We start from the raw sequence: 21,666 nt of genomic DNA on the forward strand, positions 1-21,666 counted from the left end.
TTACCCAGTCTGGTGCTCACACTAGACAAGAACAGGTTTACATGGCCGAGAAGCAGCAGAGCTTCAGTTCTGGAGTTACTGCTGTTGAGTGAGGGCAGAACACCAGTTTGCCCAGCTCTGGCTTCATCTGGCACCTACCAATTGGTGTAGATGTGTCACAGTCGGTTGTATGATGGAACAACGCAGGGAATTGAATGGTTTAACTATGCATTTTTTACCCTGCATTTGTTTACAATGCTTATGCTTTTACAACGCATGTCATAACCACGCATTGTTTATATTTATTAAAAGCAATGTATTTACGGGGGAGACCACTCCAACTTACTTTAGTTACGTGGTAAAGACATGCGTTGTAAAGACATACACGTGGTTAAAACGTGTGTGGTAAAAATGCATGGCAATGGCACAACATGGTAAAAACCTCGTTGTAAAGTCTGTTTCCCGTCACAGGCTGGTAAGGGGATGCAGTTTTTGGAAACAGAATCTTAGGCCCAGTCAGACCCCCTTCTCAAACAAGGACCATGGCCTATCCACAGATCCTTAGAGGAAGGTTAGGCGGGAGTTCATAGGGGAATTATCGATGTCTGTGGAGCCCCTTCTCTGATCCGTGGGGGAGAGGGGGTACCTTGATGTTGTAAAAGGTCATAGGGCACACCTGTTAGCATCATTGGCACATTTGAATTCAGAAAAGAAAATTCTGATTTATGTTTGTTTCTTCAGTGCACCATACTTTGGGGGCACACTGGGTCCCAGGCATATCACAGGTGATTGGTTTAAGAGTAATTTGAATTCCAATTACTATATGGAATCAGTGGAGTCATGAACCCCCAATTTAGCAGGTTAAGCTGGGTGGAAGACATAAGGCAGTTGTGTTTAACACGAATTCCTATTAAACTGTTGTTTATTTCTCCTTTGACTCCAATTGGAAATGCTAGTCTCCAAACAACAATTTATAAATGCCATTATTGGAACTGGAAGGCAAGGGGAACAAATGGTACAGAAGAGTACATGAAAAGAAAGCAACGCAGGTAGAGATCTAAAGAGAAAAATGGAGAAATGAATGGATGAAATAGATGTGTGGAGGGATGTATGTACATAAGTATGGAAGTGTGCATGGAGAGATGAATGAAGAGAAGGACGAAAAGAAGGATAGGTGGATCAGAGGAAGATAGATGGGGACAAGGATGGGTTGAGCGATGGATGAGTGGGTGGGTGGAGTAAGGAAAGGTGAATGGATGGATAAAGAGAAGGAGGGAGAGAAGGAAAATGGATGGTAGAAAAAGGCAAAGAAGGATAGAGAAGGAAGATAGGTGCATGGATGGAGAGAGGAAAAGGATTGAGAGAAGGAGGAATGCATGGATGGATGAGACAGGAAGGAAGGAAGAAAGAAAGAAAGAACAAAGAAAAAGAAAAAAAAGAGTAATGAATTGATGGATAGAGGGAAAATAGAAGGATACAGGCAATGAAAGAGGAATGGATGGATATATGGAAAAAGGGATTCTCCTTTTCATGTGAATACGTGAATCTTCATAAGTGCCTGTAAAATGTATAGCTTTTTTAGCCAATTTGTTTTCTGTAAAATTAACAATGTGTCGCATTTTTTTCCCAAATGTTGTTTAGGGAGTGAAGAGGAACCACAATAGGAAGCCATTGATAAATATGCTTTTTTCATGGGCTTCCATACATCCCTAACTGAGAAACGTCTGCCTTTTTGGCAAAATTCTTTATGAATTGAAGTGTAAAATAAGTTATTTTGTCAAAATGTTTTCCAGATTTGCTTGGGGGACAGCAACTGCCTTAAATGAGTGGCAGCCTCACTTTCTCGCTCACTCACTCATTTTCATTTGGCTATGGTTCAAAGTCAAGGGTATTATATTAGGGCTCACCTGATAGAGTGCATGTTCTATCGCCGGCAAAGATTTTTTGTTACTTTAAAAAAAACTAAAAAGGGCTTTGGGCCCTTCCATTACTTACCATTGATTGACTTCATTGTCACTCTTATTTTCTTTCTTCTGATTGGTGAGTGCTCACCATCCTGTGATTCTGAGCAAATCACGTAATATACATCTGCCTTAAATAGACAAATCTGAACTTGCATAATGTAATCTGGTGTTAATGTGAAGCGCTCTAATGTCCTTGAGTTAAGTTCGCGCTATATAAAACTGCAAAATAAGTAAATAAATAAAAACAATATTCCAGATGAGACCGTCAGAAGAGGACAACATACTGCAGAAGTGTCAGTCATGAACATAGTATGACATTTGATCCCATGTGTTTTTGGGTAGGATAGCAGTGCATTAAGAATTACAGACTGGTCCTATCACGCACAGATATGTACGTCTCACTTCTTTCTCACTAACCACCCGCCTTGCAGCAGTAATGATTGTTATAGTGATAATACACAACTTATATAGCACTTTTTGCTATACTTGCGCCATTGTGGGCCAGATTTATCATTATTTGATCCAGTGCAATGTAGCAAGACAAACTGCTGTGCTGTATCCAATGGAGACAGCAGGAATGCACCATATTTACCAACATATGGCGCATTCCTGCTCTCTATCTGCATTGTCGCACTGTGTGCTGCCTACCACCAATGGAGGTACCAGTGCACGGAGGTCCAAGGGGGCCTGCACTGTAGGCAGGATTGTTTTTATGCAGCAAGGAACATCATCCTGCACAAAACAATCCTAAGAGGCATTTTCCGCTTTCCAAGTGTGCTGGAGAAGGTGGCACACTCAGAAAGAGGAATAAAGTAGGAGATATAAAGGTATTTCTCCTTGTTTCGCCTCCCCTCGAAGGAAAAGCATTTTGACTCATTCCCAGGTTTACCTGTCTTGGCAAATCTGGGAATGTGCCAAAATATATGGTTGGCTGCAAGGGAACACCCACTCTCCACCCATGTAACCCCTTCCACTTCCAAGGCAGGGTAACACTAGGCAGCGAGTTGCGCTGTTTTGTGTTACTCCCTATTTACCAATCAACGCAAAGTACATAAGGTGGCCTTGCGTGGCTTGGTGAATATGACTTAAGGCTTGTGTCACCCTGCGTGACGAGAGGGCAATGCAGTCCTTTGATAAATCTGGGCCTCAGTGTCTAAGCACTGTAAATAACAACCGCTACAATCTCATCTTTTTTATAGACTAAAAGGAAAAAATATGATCTGTTAACAGTACTGTTGGAGAGGCCTCAGATGTGAAACCACAACTTCAAGTGAGGCGTACACCAATGGTCTCTTTTTGTTTCATTTAGAAAAGGAGACTATAAAGAGGACATGTCTTATGTTGTGGTATGTTATGCTGTGCTATGCTATGTTTTGTTATGTTATGTCATTTTATCGTATGATATGTTTGTTATGTTAGAGTATGGTATGCTACGGTATATTATATTCTATGTTATGTTGTGTTATGTGATGTCATGCTATGCTATGCTTTGGTATGTATGGTATGATATGTTTATTATGTTACGGTATGGTACGTTTCGGTATCTTATGTTCTTATGTTATGCTGTGCTATGCTGTGCTATGCTGTGCTATGCTATGTTTTGTTATGTTATGTCATGTTACGGTATGATAAGCTTTTTATGTTACTATAAGGTATGTTACAGTATGCGATGTTCTTATGTTGTGCTGCGTTATGTTATGCTATGGTATGCAATGATATGTTTCTTATGTTACGGTACGTTGCGGTATGTAATGTTATGTTCCTATGGTATGCTATGCTACGCTATGTTTTGTTATGTTATGTCATGTTGTGGTATGATAAGTTTGTTATGTTGTGATAGGGTATGTTACGTATGTTATGTTCTCATGTTATGTTATGTTATGCTGTGTTATGTTAGATACACGTAGAGCTGCTATACCATTTGTCTTACAATTTCCTGCCTCTAATTGCCTGCTGGGGACACCAGGCTGTTTGCTATTCTTTCTTTGATCCACATTAGGTGCTCACGTCACTTCCTAAAGTGTGAAGTTTGTATTGAAGTGACGCCACCTTTAGCCCCCACCCTCTGCCCCAAAGCCCCATGGGTGCACTCGCTCCGCACCGGTGCGCTGCAGCCGGGCCTCGGGAGTCCCGCGTGCCCGTGTTGCTGGGAGCCCTGGCAGCGCCCCCACCTGGGCTGTAAATCACCCACCTGTCCGTTGTGTTAGACCTGTCAATAACTGCCCCTGGAGTGTGCATTCTGTGGGGTCACAAGGCTCTCTGGGAAAGGCCCCTCAGCAGCTGCCCTCAACTTCAACCCCAGGGGCATTGTATGCAGCTCGGACCTGTCTGGGTGGACAAAGGTGACCCTTTGTCCTCCGTGCACAGGGTGACCCCACCGTGTGTGCTGTGCACACAGTGAGAGTGGGCAGGGGGTACGTCACCTGCAGGCTTCCACCCAAGGGATGCCCTCGCTGCAGAGCCAGGCGCTTTCCCCTCATTCTTCATCAATGTTTTTTTTTTTATTATTATTTTGTCACGAAACAGGACTATATTTTCTACCCAATTTCTCCATCGCACATAATGATATTAAGAAAAATCTGCTACACGAACATACGGTATGTAGATGTCATTTTGTCATTTCCGCTTCAGTTTGGGTACTTAAATTAAACTCCAGTTTAAATTTCGTCAACAGCCTACACAAAATGCCTGTAATTAAAATACCCAGTCCGTATCCTGTCATTAAAGGACTATCAACACTTTTATTAGGAAAATGTAGATTTGTTTAGGTTATTATTATTATTGTATGTGAGTGTATATATATCTATCTATATATCTTTATATCTATAGATCTATCTATATCTATCAATAAATCTATCGATCTGTCTATCTATCTATATATTGTATGTATATATATATAAATATATATTATATATATATTGTGTGTGTAATAGATCGATTTTCGATGTGAGTGGATACACAATGCGTAGTTTTCCTCGCGGTGACTCCATATACAAATGTAAAAGGGACGCCAGATTACAAAATACCAGAAAATCGCAATTTGTTTGTGATGCTCTGGTCACTGAGAAGTTCAGGACCTTCGTGTATATTTTTCTAGAAAAATTGGGAGAAAAAATTACGGTCTTACATATCCCTAATTAAAACCTTCAATTGGGTTTTGTTTTTGTTCTCAACACATGGGCCAAATGCAAAGTAATTCATTATATCTGCCCTGGCACTACCTTCTAAACTGGGATCTTCTAGTCAGTTCCACACCTCGATGACAAAGATCACACATTGCACCTGTGGGCAGCTGATACTCCGGTGACCGTATGAACACTGTCTGCAACACATACCTGCCACAGTCCAGCTCAACCTTTGACCCCAATATATATATTTTGGGAATCAAGAGAAGTGCACCCGTGCCCAGACCCCTTCCCCTCCCCAATCTATAACCCTGGGCAATGTTTTAGCTTCAGTATGTGTGACATCATCAGCGGCCAATATGTTGTTTGTTTATTTTCCTGTGCCGCAGCTGACACAGACAACCTGCAGGCAGGTCTAATGCCTCAGAGGTGAATGCATCAACTCAACTGCTGGAATTTGTGTCTAACCTGCGTTCACTTCTTCACATCCCAAGTGCCCTCTCCCCTTTCCTCTTCCCGAGGTGAAGAAAGTGATACAGTATCTCTGAGCCAAGTAACTTTATATATCAGTTATATAGCGCCAAGAATCCGTGAGTGACCGCGCTCATTGCATTTAGCATGTTATGCGTGTTAGACGGAGGTTGTCTCATGTTCCCATGGGAAAGAAGCAGAAAAACACGTGTTTGTGAGAAGATGCGCATCATGAAGCTGAACAACGCTACCACAGTATCACCCAGAAACTCTTGTGTCTTATTTTAGTCACAGTGAGTGTGCAAGGGACGGCTGGTGTCCTTTGGAGATGGCGAACAGGAAGGCGGCCTCTCCGTTGCTAGGATGTGATGAGTTTGAGGGCTCTTCAGTCCTCAGCATTTCAGTTTAACTCATTCAACTCAGGAACTACTGAATGGATTTACACCATTTAAAAAAAGGTCGCTTTCTGAACCAAGCACTGCCTTTTGCCAAATTTGGTGTAATTCCGTTCAGCAGTTCGGGCTGTAGCTTTGACTAAAGTTTCCTATGTTAATTAACGCTTTTCCTATGGAAACTAGGTCCTAACTATAACTACCTACTGGCGACCGCCAGTAGGTAATATATGTGTGTGTATATATATATATATATATTCACTGAAAAAACATAGGTTTTAGAGAAAGTTATACTTAGCAGGACATTTCACTCGTACAAAACCAGTGAAATTCCCCTGTTATAGTTAGTTCAGCTAACTATAACTCGCGTCCCCGCAATGCACTGCTGATGGCATCACATATTACATCACTCATGACATGGTCAGTGACATCACTGATGACATCACTGATGACATCTCAAATGACATCACTGATGACATCAATGATGACATCATCCAGTGACTGTGTGTTTATGTAAAGTTGAAATATGTTTAATAAATACAGGGAAAGGTGTATTGAAGAATGAGTGGGTGTATAAGTGTCTGAATGGATGATTTAGTAGGTGCGTGAGTGACTCTATAAGTGAGTGATTAAACGTATCTTACTGAATGCATGGGTTAGTGACTAAACTGTGTGAATGTCTGTATCCGTCTGTCTGTTGGTGTGTAAGCGGCAACATGGGTTTGCGAATAGCTACATGAGTGTCTATATGAGTTATAGATTGCTTGTCTGAGTATCTGTATGTGTTCCTGAGTGTTTGTGTGGGTGAGGTGCGTGTGACTCTGTGCATAGATGTGTGAGCGGGTGATTCACTGGGTGCATGGTTTCAAGAGTGCATCTGTGATGGACTGTATGGGTGGGTGAGTGTGTGTATGGGTGTGTTAGTGAGTGAACGTATATCTCAGTGGTACATGTGTGAGTAACTACATAAGTGAAAGGCAGTATATATGTTTCTTGGAGTATATAAATGGCTATAAGTGAGAGTGTGTGATTGTGAGAGTGGCTGTATGGATGAGTGTGTGCTTGTATCAGTGATTCTATAAGAGCATAAGAATGTGCTAGTATTTGTATGAGTAATTGAGCTGGTGTGTGTATAACTGTGTAGGTGAGTAAATGGCAGTGTGATTAATTATTTGCATGAGTGACTAGGTGTCTGAGTACCTCTATGGATGAGTGGCAGTGTGTGAGTTTCTATATAGGTGTATGAGTGCATATGATAGTCCTGTACTGAGTGACCATAAGTATGAGTGACTGTACGGGTGAGAGAGTGGATGTGTGTGTAAACCTCAGAATCAGTGAGTGGGTATGTAGTTATTGGTGTTGGAGGTTTTATGGTTTTGAGAATGGCAGTCTGTAATTTAGAGTGGGTGTATCAAACGTTATATTAGGGTGTGAGAAGATGCATCAATTTATCACATGGATGATGTAATCAGTGATGTCATTTTAGATGTCATCAGTGATGTCATCAGTGATGTCACTGACCATTGTCATGAGTGATGTAATATGTGACATCATCAGCAGTGCATTGCGGGGGCGTGAGTTATAGTTAGCTGAACTAACTATAACGGGGGAATTTCACTGGTTTTGTACGAGTGAAATGTCCTGCTAACTATAACTTTCTCTAAAACCTATGTTTTTTTCAGTGAATTTCTAAGGTTTTTTAAATGCTAATTTCTAACTATAACGTGCCTGAAACCATTGGGTTTATCAGTGAATTTCAAAGGGTTTTTAAATGCTAATTTCTAACTATAACGTGCCTGAAACCTATGTTTTTTTCTGTGAATTTCAAAGGGTTTTCAAATGCTTGTTTCTAAATATGCCTACAGAGGTGGGACATCTGAAGAAAGAAGAAAAAACGCACAGAAAGAAGCAAAAGAAATGCAGAAAGAAGCAACAGAGGTCCACAAAGACGAAGAAAAGTGCAGGAAGTAGCAAGACATGTGAAGAAAGAACCAACAGAGGAGCAGAAAGAGGCCTTGTTGCAAAACCATCCTGTGCCCACAACTATTTCAGACGGGTACTGGTGGTAACTGACTCTGAATAACCAGGCCTAGAGTCAGTGCTATGTTAAAAGACACTTAGAATACAGTGGAAACACCTACATACACTACAGAACACTATGCGTTGGGGTACCACTGTGATTAGCATGATCTCCTCTGTAAGCCCCTAGTACATAATAGGTCAGGGGGATTAAAACTAGGCCTGGGCTAAAATTTAGTTCCGTTCGCGGAAATTGCGATAATTTGACATTTTCGCGTTCCGCGGAAAGCGCGAAAATGTAAAAATTTCCGTATTCCTCAGCTTGACAATAATTTGTTTCTTGCTCGCGCTGTAAAATAATACATTCTCGCGCGCGCGCGATCGCCTTACCTGAATCCCTGCGTTCGCCGACAAGTTTTCTTGATCCGGTCGCGTTCTCCATGAGATGTTGTATTGTTTTTAGCCATTTGCGCTGTCTCGCGACAGTTCGCGCCCGCAGTGACGTCATGCGTCGCGCGATCACGTCTTTCTTCTCGCGATCATGCACCACGAGACAACTGAAAACAAGATGGCTGCGCCCGCGAGCAACCACATGGGTAAGTTGGCGAGCCGCAACCATGCAGAAAATCTCGCAAACATGCGGGAAAAAAACGTCCGCATCTTTGCGATATTTCCGCGTGTTTGCAATAATTTTTTACATTTTCGCGATAATTTGCGAAAGTGGATTTCGCAAATTCCGCCCACCCCTAATTAAAACTACCTCTTAAAACGTGCTGCGGTGGTGAAGGGAGGGGGGCCTGAGGTGACATGTGTGCAAACATGCCCCGTGGCGCGTTTTAAGTTGGAGGATAAAGTCCCCTTCAATCCTGAGGGTCCCTGGGACCCAACTAGCCCACCAGGTACCTCCAGTACGTGCCACAGAGCTGCGTTGCAGAGAGGTGTAAAAAAGGGCATGACCTGGACCACCTCTCTGCAACGCAGCGCAGTGGCGCTTACAGGAAACACCTGGTGGGCTAGTTGGCCCCCAGGGTCCCTCAGGATTGAAACAGAATTAATTCCAGAACTTTAAACGTGCCACAGGGCATGTTTGCACACATGGCACCTCAGTTCCCGCCACCTCCCTTCACCACTGTGCAAACGTGCCCCGTGGCGTGTTTTTAGTTGAGGGATAAAGTCCCCTTCAATCCTGAGGGCCCCTGGGGGCCAACTAGTCTACCAGGTACCTCCAGTAAGTGCCACAGACCTACGTTGCAGAGAGGTGTAAAAAGGGGCGTGGTCTAGGAACACCTCTCTGCAACAAAGCTCTCTGGTACATACTGGAGGTACCTGGTGGGCTAGTTGGCCCCCAGGGACCCTCAGTATTCAAGGGGAATTAATTCCCCAACTTACAACATGCCAGGAGGTGTGTTTTCACAGTGGTGAAGGGAGGGGGTGGGCCTGAGGTGACGTGTGCAAACAAGCCCTGTGGTGCATTTTAAGTTGGGAGATTAAGTCCCCTTGAATCCTGCTGTTCCCTGGGGTCCAACTAGCCCACTAGGTACCTCCAGTAAGCACCACAGGGCTGCGTTGCACAGAGGTGTAAAAAGGGGCATGGACTGGACCACCTTTCTGCAACGCAGGCCTGTGGCGCTTACTGGAGGTACCTGGTGGCCTAGTTGGCCCCCAGGGACACTCAGGATTGAAGGGGACTTAATTCCCCAACTTAAAACACGCCACAAGGCATGTTTACACATGTCACCTCTGGCCCTGCCCCCTCCCTTTGCCACTGTGCAGAGGCGCCATGTGGCACATTTTAAGTTGGGGGATTAAGTCCCCTTGAATCCTGAGTCCCTAGGTCCAACTAGCCCACCATGTACCTCCAGTAAGCACCACAGAGCTGCGTTGCAGTGAGGTGGTCCAAGGCCATGCCCTATTTTACACCTCTCAGCAATGCAACTCTGTGACACTTACTGGATGTACCTGGTGGGTTAGTTGGCCCCCAGGGACCCTCAGGATTCAAAGGGACTTAATTCCCTAATTTAAAACTTTTGCAGAGTGTTTTTGTGAGGGGGCAGGGCCTAAACACGATCGTGTGTCTTTTTAAAAATAAAATTGAAAAGGGGCTGTGTGGCCCAACTTCCTTTTACTTTTTTGGTGCCCAGCACTCCCCATCCCCAGGGCCTGACCCCCAAATTAAAAAAATAATAATTTATTAACAGGAAGGGGGCCGCGTGGGCCTCCCTCCCATGGCCAATGCCGGGCCCCGGTGACCCCATCCCCCAGGGCATGACCAATTTCTTTTATATTATTATGGAGGGGGGCTGCGTGGCCCCCCTCCTCAGGCCATTTATGGCCCCGGGGACCCCATCCCCTGGGACCGGCCTTTGCGCAATTTTTTTCTTTTCAAAAATTATTATTGGGGAGGGGGGCCACATGGCCCCCCTCCCTGGCCACTTCTGGCCCCAGGGACCCCATCCCCCGGGGCCTGGCTACCACGTTGTGGACCATGGGGGGAGCCCCAATCCCACCACGGTCCCTGTCGGCTCCCCGCGTCCTGCGTCCTCAGTTTTGAAAATTTCACGAAGATTCGTCAATCGGTGCCAAAGTTATTGGGAAAAGAATGTTACGATTTTCCTATGGTAACTAGGTCCTAACTATAACTACCTACTGGCGACTGCCAGAAGGTTATATGTATATATATATATATATATATGTATATATATATTATCTACTGGCGGTCGCCAGTAGATAGTTATAGTTAGGACCGTGTTTCCATAGGAAATCCGCAACATTCTATTTGGAATAACTTTGGCGCCGGTTGACGAATCCCCGCAAAATTTTCAAAATAGGTGTGGCGCTACGCTCCGCTCCTACCCTGAAAGTCTCGGGGGGATTCGTCAAGCGGGGGCTGAGAAAAAAGGGGGGTCCCAAAACGCGTTTTCCCCATGCATTTTCCCATAGGACCTTTAGTCCGAGCTACAGCCCGAACGGCTGAACAGAATTACTTGAAATTTGGCAGAGAGTCCTCAGCTCAGGGATGTGCCTTTTGCAGGTCTGGTGTCAATCTGTTCAGTAGTTCCTGAGAAAATCAAAAGTAAAATCATATATATATGTAGGCGGAGCCTAACCACACATCTCATCCTGAGATCTGATTGGCTGTCAGCACTTCATCCAAGAAGTGTTGGCAGCCATCTTGGGACCAATATACATGATAGCACCTCATTAAAAAGCATTGCAGTTAATAGAAGTTTTTAAGACTTTAGTTACATTATAAATCATTTGTTGATGGTACCATACTCATTTTAGGAATTGTCGTATGTTCTAAGGTGATTTCACCATGTGAAAAAACCTTCTGCTGGGATATCATGATTGAGAGAAAAATATTTTCTCATGCTTTTCCCACAGAGGTTTGGAAGGTGATCTATAAGCTAAACTGAGAGCTTATTTTCTGTAAATTCACATTATCTTTCTCAGTCATGTGAGAATGAAGTCTGACATTCTCAGTAAAACATGTACATCCAACAAGGGCAGAGACTGTCAGTTGATTCCTTTGTGTTCTACTGCAGCTTCCCAGAGTGTTCCAAAGAACAACTAGAGCACTAACAGTCCTACTTATGATAAACGTATGGCACACCTGAAGCCATCTTGCTTGGATTAAAGTGGTAACTCTTAAAACATTTAATTTAAAAAGGAACAAAATGAGGGGGTTCATTTTTCCATAACAAGTATGATTAGTGCTGCAGAAAGAAAAACTAGGGCACATTTTGACTTCTGAAATCCTCTTTTATTTCATTAAAAAATTCTGACATGCAGACTGAAACATGCACTTTCAATACCAGCCGCAGTTTTCCCTGGTGAGCAGTAGCTTTACTACAGTGATCTAATGAGCAAAAAGAGTGCTAACATTCTGATTTATGGCAAATGTGTGACACATCTGAATGCCTTCTTGATGGAATCAAAGTAAAAAACTGAAAGTATTTCCTACTGAGGAGACTGCAGTAAATGAAGAAATTAGGAAACTTCATAACAAATAAGTCTCCCAAGATGGCCACCAGAGACAAAATAGCCCAAATGTAGCCCAAATATCACCCAGATGTAGCCCAAGTATAGCCCAATGACAGAATGTCCCAGAGTGTTCTTAAAAACAACTAGAGCGCTTACTGTCTTCATTATGACAAAAGTATGGCACACCTGAAGCCATCTTGATTGGAATAAACTGGTAACACTTAAAACATTTAATTTAAAAAGGAACACAATGAGGGGGTTCATTTTGCCATAGAAATTATGATTAATGCTGAAGAAAGAAAATGAGGGCACATTTTGAGTGACTTCTCAAATCCTCTTCTATTTCATTAAAAAATTCTGACATGCAGACTGAAACATGCACTTTTAATACCAGGAGCAGACTTCCATGGTGAACAGTAGTTTTACTACAGTGATCTAATGAGCAACTAGAGTGCTAACTTTCAGAATTTATGGCAAATGTGTGACATATCTGAATACCTTCATGATGGAATCAAAGTAAAAAACTGAAAGCATTTCCTACTGAGGAGACTGCAGTACATGAGGAAATTAGGAAACTTCATAACAAATAAATCTCCCAAGATGGCCACCGGAGACAAAAGAGCCCAAATGTAGCCCAAAATCACCCAGATGTAGCCCAAATATAGCCCAATGACAGAAGTGTGCAAAACACTTATTATTTTGTGTTTTTGCAGTGTTATATAGTGCAGACTTGTCAGGTATTGGAGTTCTTTACATGAGCATTGGTTACATCACACAAGAACAAATTCATTTTGGTTGTAGACATGGGGAGACTAAGTGATTTGACCAGAATCACAGAATGTCGAGCTGAAGCAGAAACTCCAACCTAGTTCCCCAGTTGCAAAGTCTGCAGTTCTGGAAGTAACACCACATCCTCTCCCCTAAGTGCAACATTAAATCAAGTGGTCAACTGGATAAAAAAACAGAAAGATAACAAATAATTTAAAAGTGCTTTGTCGCTATTTGAAAACTCAGAAAATATGTCCTTATTTTAGTCTTTTAGAGCACTAACCATAATTTTGATGCCAATAAGACCCTCTCATATATGTAATTTCTAAAGGAAATACTCTAGGTATTACAGTTTTGATTACATCAAGATGACGTCAGGCGTTCCACACTTTTGTAATAAATATAGAATGTTAGCAATCTAGTTGTTCATTAGGATATTGGCACGGACTCTGAAAATTGAAGGCAGGTAGGAAGATGCAAAGGCAACAATTTAACCACACTGAGCAGGCAGGAAGGGCCATGGCAGCACAACAGACTATGGAGGGCAGTGGAAAGGGGGGCAGGGGCAACAAACCAACAATACAGGACTTGCAAGAGAGGCTGTGGCAATGTAATAGACCATTGTGGGCAGAAGGAAGAGGCAATGGTAGTACAACCATACATGCCAACAGACCCGATTCAGCCAGGAAACGTCCAATGTTTTTAAGCTCAAATGGGCTTTATTGGATCTGTCTCTTGTCTACAATCTCCTCTTTTTCAATGTAACTCAAAGGGGAAAATCAATACCCCAGTTTTTTTTCAAAATCTCCCTCTTACCAAATTCAAAATGTTCGCAAGTATGGTACATTGGATCATGGAAGGAAATGGGGTAGGGACATGGACTTGGATAACAGAGGACAGGAGGGACATGGAGAGGTGCACCAAACTGACCCTGCAGGGCAGGCATCAGGGTTTGCAGCAGCACAATACACCTCACAGGGCATGCTTCACTAGTGGTGTAAATACATTCCACGTGGATTCATTGTATGCATAGTCGCCTTTTAATGAATATCACTCAAATCGTCATGGTGATAGGTACGTACGGTTTGTCCAGCATGTCCTAGGTGTGTCTATAAATATATATTTTTTTAAAATAATAAAAAACAGTGGCCGGCCCTGGGGATTGGGGTCAAAAAATATAATTAGGAGACAGGCCCTGGGGGATGGGGTCATCAGGGCCAATAAATTAGAATAAGAAGGGGAACCACACAGCCCCCCTTCTTAAAAAATTAAAATAAATAAAAGACTGGCATCATGCCGGAGGCCACGCCCCCTCCTTGCAGCACTCTGCAAACGCGCCCCCTGGCGAGTTGTAAGTTGGGGAATTAATTCCTCTTCAATACTGAGGGTCCCTGAGGGCCAACTAGCCCAACAGGCATCTCCAGTATGCGCCAGGGAGCTGCGCTGCAGACAGGTGTTCTGAGGCCAAGCCCCTTTTTACACTTCTCTGCAACGCAGCTCTGTGGCGCTTACCGGAGGTACCTAGTGGTCTAGTTTGACCCTAGGGACCCTTAGGATTCAAGGGGACTTAATCTCTCAACTTAGAACAGCCACAGGGCGCGTTTACACAGTGGTGAAGGGAGGGGACGGGGCCTGAGGTGACGTGTGCAAACACGCACTATGGCACGTTTTAAATTGGGGATATAATTTCCCTTCAATACTGAGGGCCCCTGGGGGCTAACTAGCCCACCAAGTGCTTCCAGTAAGCGCCACTAAGCTACATTGCAGAGAGGTGGTCCAGGCTGTGCCACTTTTTACACCTCTCTGCAACGCAGCTCTGTGGCACTTACTGGAGGTACCTAGTGGGCTAGTTGGACCCTAGGGACCCTCAGGATTCAAATGAACTTAATCTCCCAACTAAAAACGGACACAGGGTGTGTTTACACAGTGGTGAAGGGAGGGGATGGGGCCTGAGTTAACGTGTGCAAAAACACCCTGTGGCCTGTTTTAAGAGGTAGTTTTAATCCCCCTGCCCTATTATATACTAGGGGCTTACAGAGGAGGTCATGCTAATCACAGGGGGACCCCAACGCATAATGTTCCCTAGTGTATGTAGGTGTTTTCACTGTATTCTAAGTGTCTTTTAACATAGCACTGGCTCTAGGACTGGTTAGTCAGACTCAGTTACCACCAGTATCCGTCTGAAGACCGCTAGAGAGCACCTGGCACCTTGCACTTTACCCTGAGCCCTGGCCCTGCTGCTGACGCACTGAGCACTTTGCCGCCGGTCCCTGGAGGGACGTTAAAACTACGGACGCGGTCCCGCATCGGTGGGAGACCGCTAGAAAGCACCTGGCACCTTGCACTTTACCCTGAGCCCTGGCCCTGCTGCTGACGCACTGAGCACTTTGCCGCCGGTCCCTGGAGGGACGTTAAAACTATGGACACGGTCCCGCATCGGTGGGAGACCGCTAGAGAGCACCTGGCACCTTGCACTTTACCCTGAGCCCTGGCCCTGCTGCTGACGCACTGAGCACTCTGCCGCCGGTCCCTGGAGGGACGTTAAAACTACGGACGCGGTCCCGCATTGGTGGGAGACCGCTAGAGAGCACCTGGCACCTTGCACTTTACCCTGAGCCCTGGCCCTGCTGCTGACGCACTGAGCACTTTGCCGCCGGTCCCTGGAGGGACGTTAAAACTAGGGACACGGTCCCGCATCGGTGGGAGACCGCTAGAGAGCACCTGGCACCTTGCTCTTTACCCTGAGCCCTGGCCCTGCTGCTGACGCACTGAGCACTTTGCCGCCGGTCCCTGGAGGGACGTTAAAACTACGGACGTGGTCCCGCATCGCGGGACGTGCGCGGGCGTGCCCGGGCCAAGACCGTGCCAAGACGGGCCCGTCTTAGCCCGTCATAGACTGTAGTAGACTGGACTGGGCCACGACTCCTGAGCCTGTAAGGTACTGTGTGAGTGGGCTTTGTTACTGTTACACCCTCGTGTTTGCGCTCCTAGCCAATATGTACTGAATGTGATTGTGATCCGTTCCCTAACTGTTATAACTATTCAAGGAGGGAGGCTGGAGTGTCTTAGATATGGGAAAATGTAAGGCACAAACCGCTCCCCATAATGCTAATAGACAATCGAACCCACAGACGCGCTCACGTCAGACATTACTTACTTATCTAACTGGGGCAGTGGAAGTAATTGAGCAACAGATTTTAACTGTTGAGGAGTCGATAAGTACGGCTAATCTAGAACCCATCACAAACCCAATAGCTGATAATATTATTCAGGGGTGTTCTGACACTCCAGCTGTACCCGTACCAGCTAATACCATTAATAATGGGTGCAGTGTGAACATATCAGACCATATTATAGAAAGCGATCATGAGCAGGAAGGTCTACCACCCCCGAAGCGAGCCAGAAATCCTGCCCCCACCCCAAAATTTGTGGGGAATTTAAGTGTACCGCTGGTATTACCGCAACCGATGTTGCGAAAAAAGACTTATAAAAATGCACCCCCGCCAGCCCAGCATAAATTAGGGGATAGGGGCAAGCAACTAGGTTCCTTGAATGCTCACATTGAAAAGGAGGTAATTAAGACGAATGATAAACTGGACTCTCTGGATGCTTTCATTAGAATAACATTAGACAATTTAACTAATAGGATTGGGAAGCTAGAAGACTTAGTACATACCAGTCTTAGTAACACTCAACAACTCTCCGTGGGCTTATTAGATATGCACAAATCTAAGATGGCAGGTAGCGAAATGAGAGAAAACTGCCAATTGGCTGGCACTATGTTTGTCAGTAATGAGGAACAGACTAGAGACTCCCAACGTAGGCTAGCGCACAACCCCTCTCCTAATCTAGAGACTAATCCAATTATCCATCACCTAACCATGCCCACAAAAGTCCGGGGCCCAAAACACTCCCCTATTATCACTGGGTAGGGTCATGTAGATGATCAATGCAAAAATAACCCGGATCTGCCACCAGCAGCCACCCCATATGTAGCCGTGCTAACAAATGTACCGAGCCTCCCAAAGGGGACCACGGAATCGTGGGAGAGCTTAAGAAACAAGTCACTACACTGGTTAGGTTCTCGAACTGGCCTTACAGAAAGGTTGTATGATGATTTTAAGCTGGCCAGAAGGGCACCGTGGATTGGTAAAGGCCAGAAGCTTACGAGGGGGGACTGTGTGATTTTATCATTTAAAACCCCAAACTTGGTCCGCGAAATATTGTATAGAGCGGGCCCCTCTTCGACCATCACCCAGGGCATTAATCTGGTGCCGCTAGGCTTTTTTTACCACCCTGCCAGCCTTAGCAAATCTGCCCACACTAGGGAAACCTTCACACTGGGTCCGCCAAGTCGATTTAATGTCCCTGTTAAAAATAGATTTGAAACTTTTTCAAATCTTAATTTAGTTGATTGACAACAAATGGAAGAACCTCCCCGCATAGACATACCCAATACCAAGGATCGGGTGGCCAGAAAGAGCTTTCCTGACTCACTAACCATCACCACCTTAGATGAGCCACTCGCACATAATGATCTAGAAAGCATCGGTCTAGAGCGAGATCTGATGGCTACCAGTACCATGGAGGGAGCTCTCAAGCCAGCACGACACATCGGTCTGTCGCAACTTCAAGACAATAAAGCAGGGACAAATGATCATGGAAGAGGTCTAGAGGTCCAGAGCAAAATATTATTTTGGAACATTGCAGGGCTAAAATCAAAGGTGGATAATCCCCTATGGACTGGGTTTATTGATAATTTTAAAATAATTAACCTACAAGAAACTTGGATGCAAACCCCCTACATATCAATGGTTATAAAACATTTTATACGCCAGCCACTGCAACAACATCTGGCAGAGCCAAGGGGGGCCTGTCCACATATGTTTCCAATTATCTTATTGTTGTAAAAATTGAATTCATTTCTACCGATCCCTATTATCATATTGTGACCCTCCATCTAGATAGTACTTTTTGTCTAGTAATCGTAAATTTTTATAATAATATGTCATCGGCTTTGGTTTTAGATATCATGAGGTCATTGAGTTGCTCTCTCCACACACTAATTACCCGATTAAAGAAGGAGGTGTTTGTGATTTGGGATGGGGATTTTAATTCTCCGTTTTGTAAACATATCGATGACGATGTTTGTGGGTTAACGTATGGCAATGGGGATAGTTTTGCCCATTTCCCGCATACATTATATGGGGATGCTTTAAATGACATAATGTTTACCCTTGACTTAGGATTTGTCAATAGATTGTGCTCCCCTTTGATTCCTTTTACCCCTACTTTTCATGCTCGAGGCCTATCATCTACAATTGATTTTATTTTGTCTTCATGCAGATACTCCTCTTTTATTAATAATTTTATGACATACGAAATAGTCTTAAGTGATCATTTCCCCCTCAGTGTTGATGTAACTATGCTTAATCAGAGCACTAATGCTAGATCAACTGTTGCTGACAATGTAGACCACATTGTCGGCATTAGACAAAATGGGTATGCATTGAAATGGTCCAATGTAAATACTAACGAACTTATTTCAAATATTGTTAGCAACTGTAAAAGTATGTTTTTTAAATGTCTAGATGAGACCACACCTAGCAATGAGATTAGGGAAAACTTTTTGACAATCTCCAAATATATAAAAGACTCACTAACTGCTAAAAACAACAGGACCCCGAGAAGCAAACAAGGTTGGTTTAATGCTGAATGCTCAAAAGCATATACTTATCTTAAACATTTTATTCATGCAACAGTCAAAAACACTGAACACATAAGGGAGGCAAGACGCAACTATAAAAATGCTCTTAAAAATACTAAGTCTACCCTAAAGCAAAACACCTGGCGGGCATTACGTGATGCTGCAGATAGTCGTGATTTTTCTGCCTTTTGGAAAGTGGTGAATTCACCTTTTATGGCAGATAAGGAATCGGCGGTAATGGAGGTTGCCATTTCGGAATCTGAATGGGTCAAACATTACTCTAACCTGTATAATAACCCAACTTTAGAGGAACAAGGCCCCACATCCAATACCCTGGACATAGTACATGATTTTAAAATGAATTTTACTCTAAATGAAATTATTGTAGCTATCGATTCTAGCCCCTCTGGTAAAGCTCCAGGCCCAGATGGCATTCCTGCGGACCTTTTTAAATCTAATACAGCATTATGGGGTCCTCTTTTAACCCAGGTTTCTAACGCCTGTAATTGTGCCTTTTTACCAACTTGGTACGAATCCCTGATTGTACCAATTTTTAAAAAGGGCGACAGATCGAACCCAGCTTGCTATCGTCCGATATCGCTGTTGGACTCTACTACCAAGATTATAGGCCGGGTTTTACTTAACAGATTGCAGACCTGGGCCGATGAACAAGACATTATTAGTGACCTCCAATATGGGTTTCGCGAGGGTTTGGGCACAGTTGAACAGGGGCTGAACCTCCACATTTTGATGGACAAATATACTAAGGCAAAAAAGAGTAGATTTTTCATGACCTTTGTCGACCTAACGGCAGCTTTCGACTGCGTCATGCATGATAAGCTGTGGTTGATTTTAGAAGGGCTCGGCGTAGATCTTTTAATTATTGCTTTTTTAAGGGAACTCTACTCCGGAGCCAGGGCTAAGGTAAGATATGGAAGAAATGGAGAATGCACGAGGCACTTTGGAATTGAGAAAGGGGTGAGGCAGGGCTGCGTCCTTGCCCCATTTCTTTTCACATTATATATAAATGGTTTAGAATCTGTTTTAATTAAAGAGTGTAGGGACCTACCCAAGGCAGCTAAGCCTTATATCCCGGCACTTATGTACGCAGATGATGCTGTTTTAATGGCCTGTACCCCACTTGCACTTCAAAAGGTAGTTAATTCTTTTACTGGCTTCATGTCAAACTTGGGACTGTCTATAAATTGCACAAAGACTTATACCATGAACTGTGGGGCAGGGACAAATAGGAGGGCTAAGACCATATTTATTAACACTAGTCCAATCGAGCAAACAAAAACATTCTCCTATCTAGGGATCTTATTTGAGAGGACAGGAAGCTGGACTGAGGCGATCAAGAGTAGACGTCTGTTGTTCGTCAGGGCATTAGCGGCCCTGTCTAACTTCAGCCGAAAATTAGGTAAGCGTCCACCGGTTGAACTGATACACATTTATTAAGCCAAATGTGTCTCCATTGCCACCTATGGAGCAGGTGTTTGGGGTTACGCTGACACAAAGATCATGCAGATTGAGGAAAACATGTTATTGAAGTTTCTTTTAGCAGTACCCCAAAGCACCTCAACTTATATTGTACACATGGAACTGGGTATTCCATACTTGGAAGATATTATTAAAATCCAACCCATTCTTTTATGGCACAGAATCTGGATGTCAGAGGAAACAGGATTTAATCGTTACCTACTGACCGATGCACTGAAATCTGACGGTGCCAAATTCATTAGGTGGCTGGAATATGTGAAAAAATTCATGTCAGATATAGGACATACTGAATACTATATAGATCCCAGTGCTATGCGCACCATCTCCAGGAAAGAGCTTAAGACCTGCTGCATGGACTATCTGGGCGAAAAAGAACAGCTGTTGAGATGAAAAAACCCACTGCTCAAGCCCATTATTTGACCCTGTCCTCACCTACTATTCAATTATATCTATCATTAACTGATTATGATTTTGATCGTCTTTTGTTGAACCGTTTCAGATTTAATTTGATATGTAGACTCCTAAGTTTTCCTATGATGAACGACTGATCTAGACATTTGTGTAAATGCCCCTGTGATGGTAACTCTATGCAACCCACCATCCATATTATTTTATTTTGTAAATATTATGAAGTACCAAGAAAGAGATGGATTGCACCAGTTTTAAAGTCCTTTGGTTTAAGACGTTGTCGCCCCGCCCTTTTAGCTTTGCAATTTTTAGAGAATGAATTCGTCTTCGCTTCTGTTACTGTATTTCTTAAAAATGTTTTTAGATGCAGGAAAAAAATGATCATGTGATCTCCAAAACATTCATGTCTGATAAGGATTTTATTGTTGTAAATTATTCTTTTTTAACACTGTACTTTGATGGTTATTGTATTTTATAACCGAATAAAGTGATGATGAATGAATGAACTCATCATAACCCGTCTGAAAAAGTTGAGGGTACAGGATGATTTTGCAACAAGGATTCTTTCTACTCTTCTTTTTGTTCTTTCTGCACGTTATCCTTCTTCCTGCACTTTTCTTCGTCTTTGAGGACTTCTGTTACTTCTTTCTGCACTTCTTTTTTTTCTTTCTGTGCATTTTTTCTTCTTTCTTCACATGTCCTATCTCTGTAGGCATAGTTAGAAATTAGCATTTAAAAAACCTTTGAAATTCACAGAAAAAACCATAGGTTTCAGGCACGTTATAGTTAGGAATTAGCATTTAAAAAACCCCAGAAATTCACTGAAAAAACTATAGGTTTCAGGGGTGTTATAGTTAGCTGGACTTTTCACTTGTACAAAACCATTGAAATTCCCCCGTTATAGTTAGTTCAGCTAACTATAACTCGCGCGCCCGCAATGCACTGCTGATGACGCCACATATTACATCACTCATGACATGGTCAGTGACATCACTCATGACATCACTGATGACATCTCAAATGACATCACTGATGACATCACTGATGACATCATCCTTGTGATAGAGTGGCAGACCTCCTCTCACCCTAATATAACCTTTGATACACACATTCAAAAATAGAGACTAAAATTTTCAAAACAATGGACATACCAATACCAGTTACAACAACCTCTTCAGTAATTCTAAGATCCACATACACATCCACTCATTCACCAACAGTCCTATACAGTCACTCATACATGTACTCACTCATCATATGTACTCATACACCTATACATCCTGTTACACAATGCCACTCATCCATAGAGTTACTCACACACATAGTCACTCATGCTAATAAAGAATCAA

Source organism: Triturus cristatus, chromosome 1_2, assembly GCF_964204655.1.
Source record: "Triturus cristatus chromosome 1_2, aTriCri1.1, whole genome shotgun sequence".
NCBI lineage: Eukaryota > Metazoa > Chordata > Amphibia > Caudata > Salamandridae > Triturus > Triturus cristatus.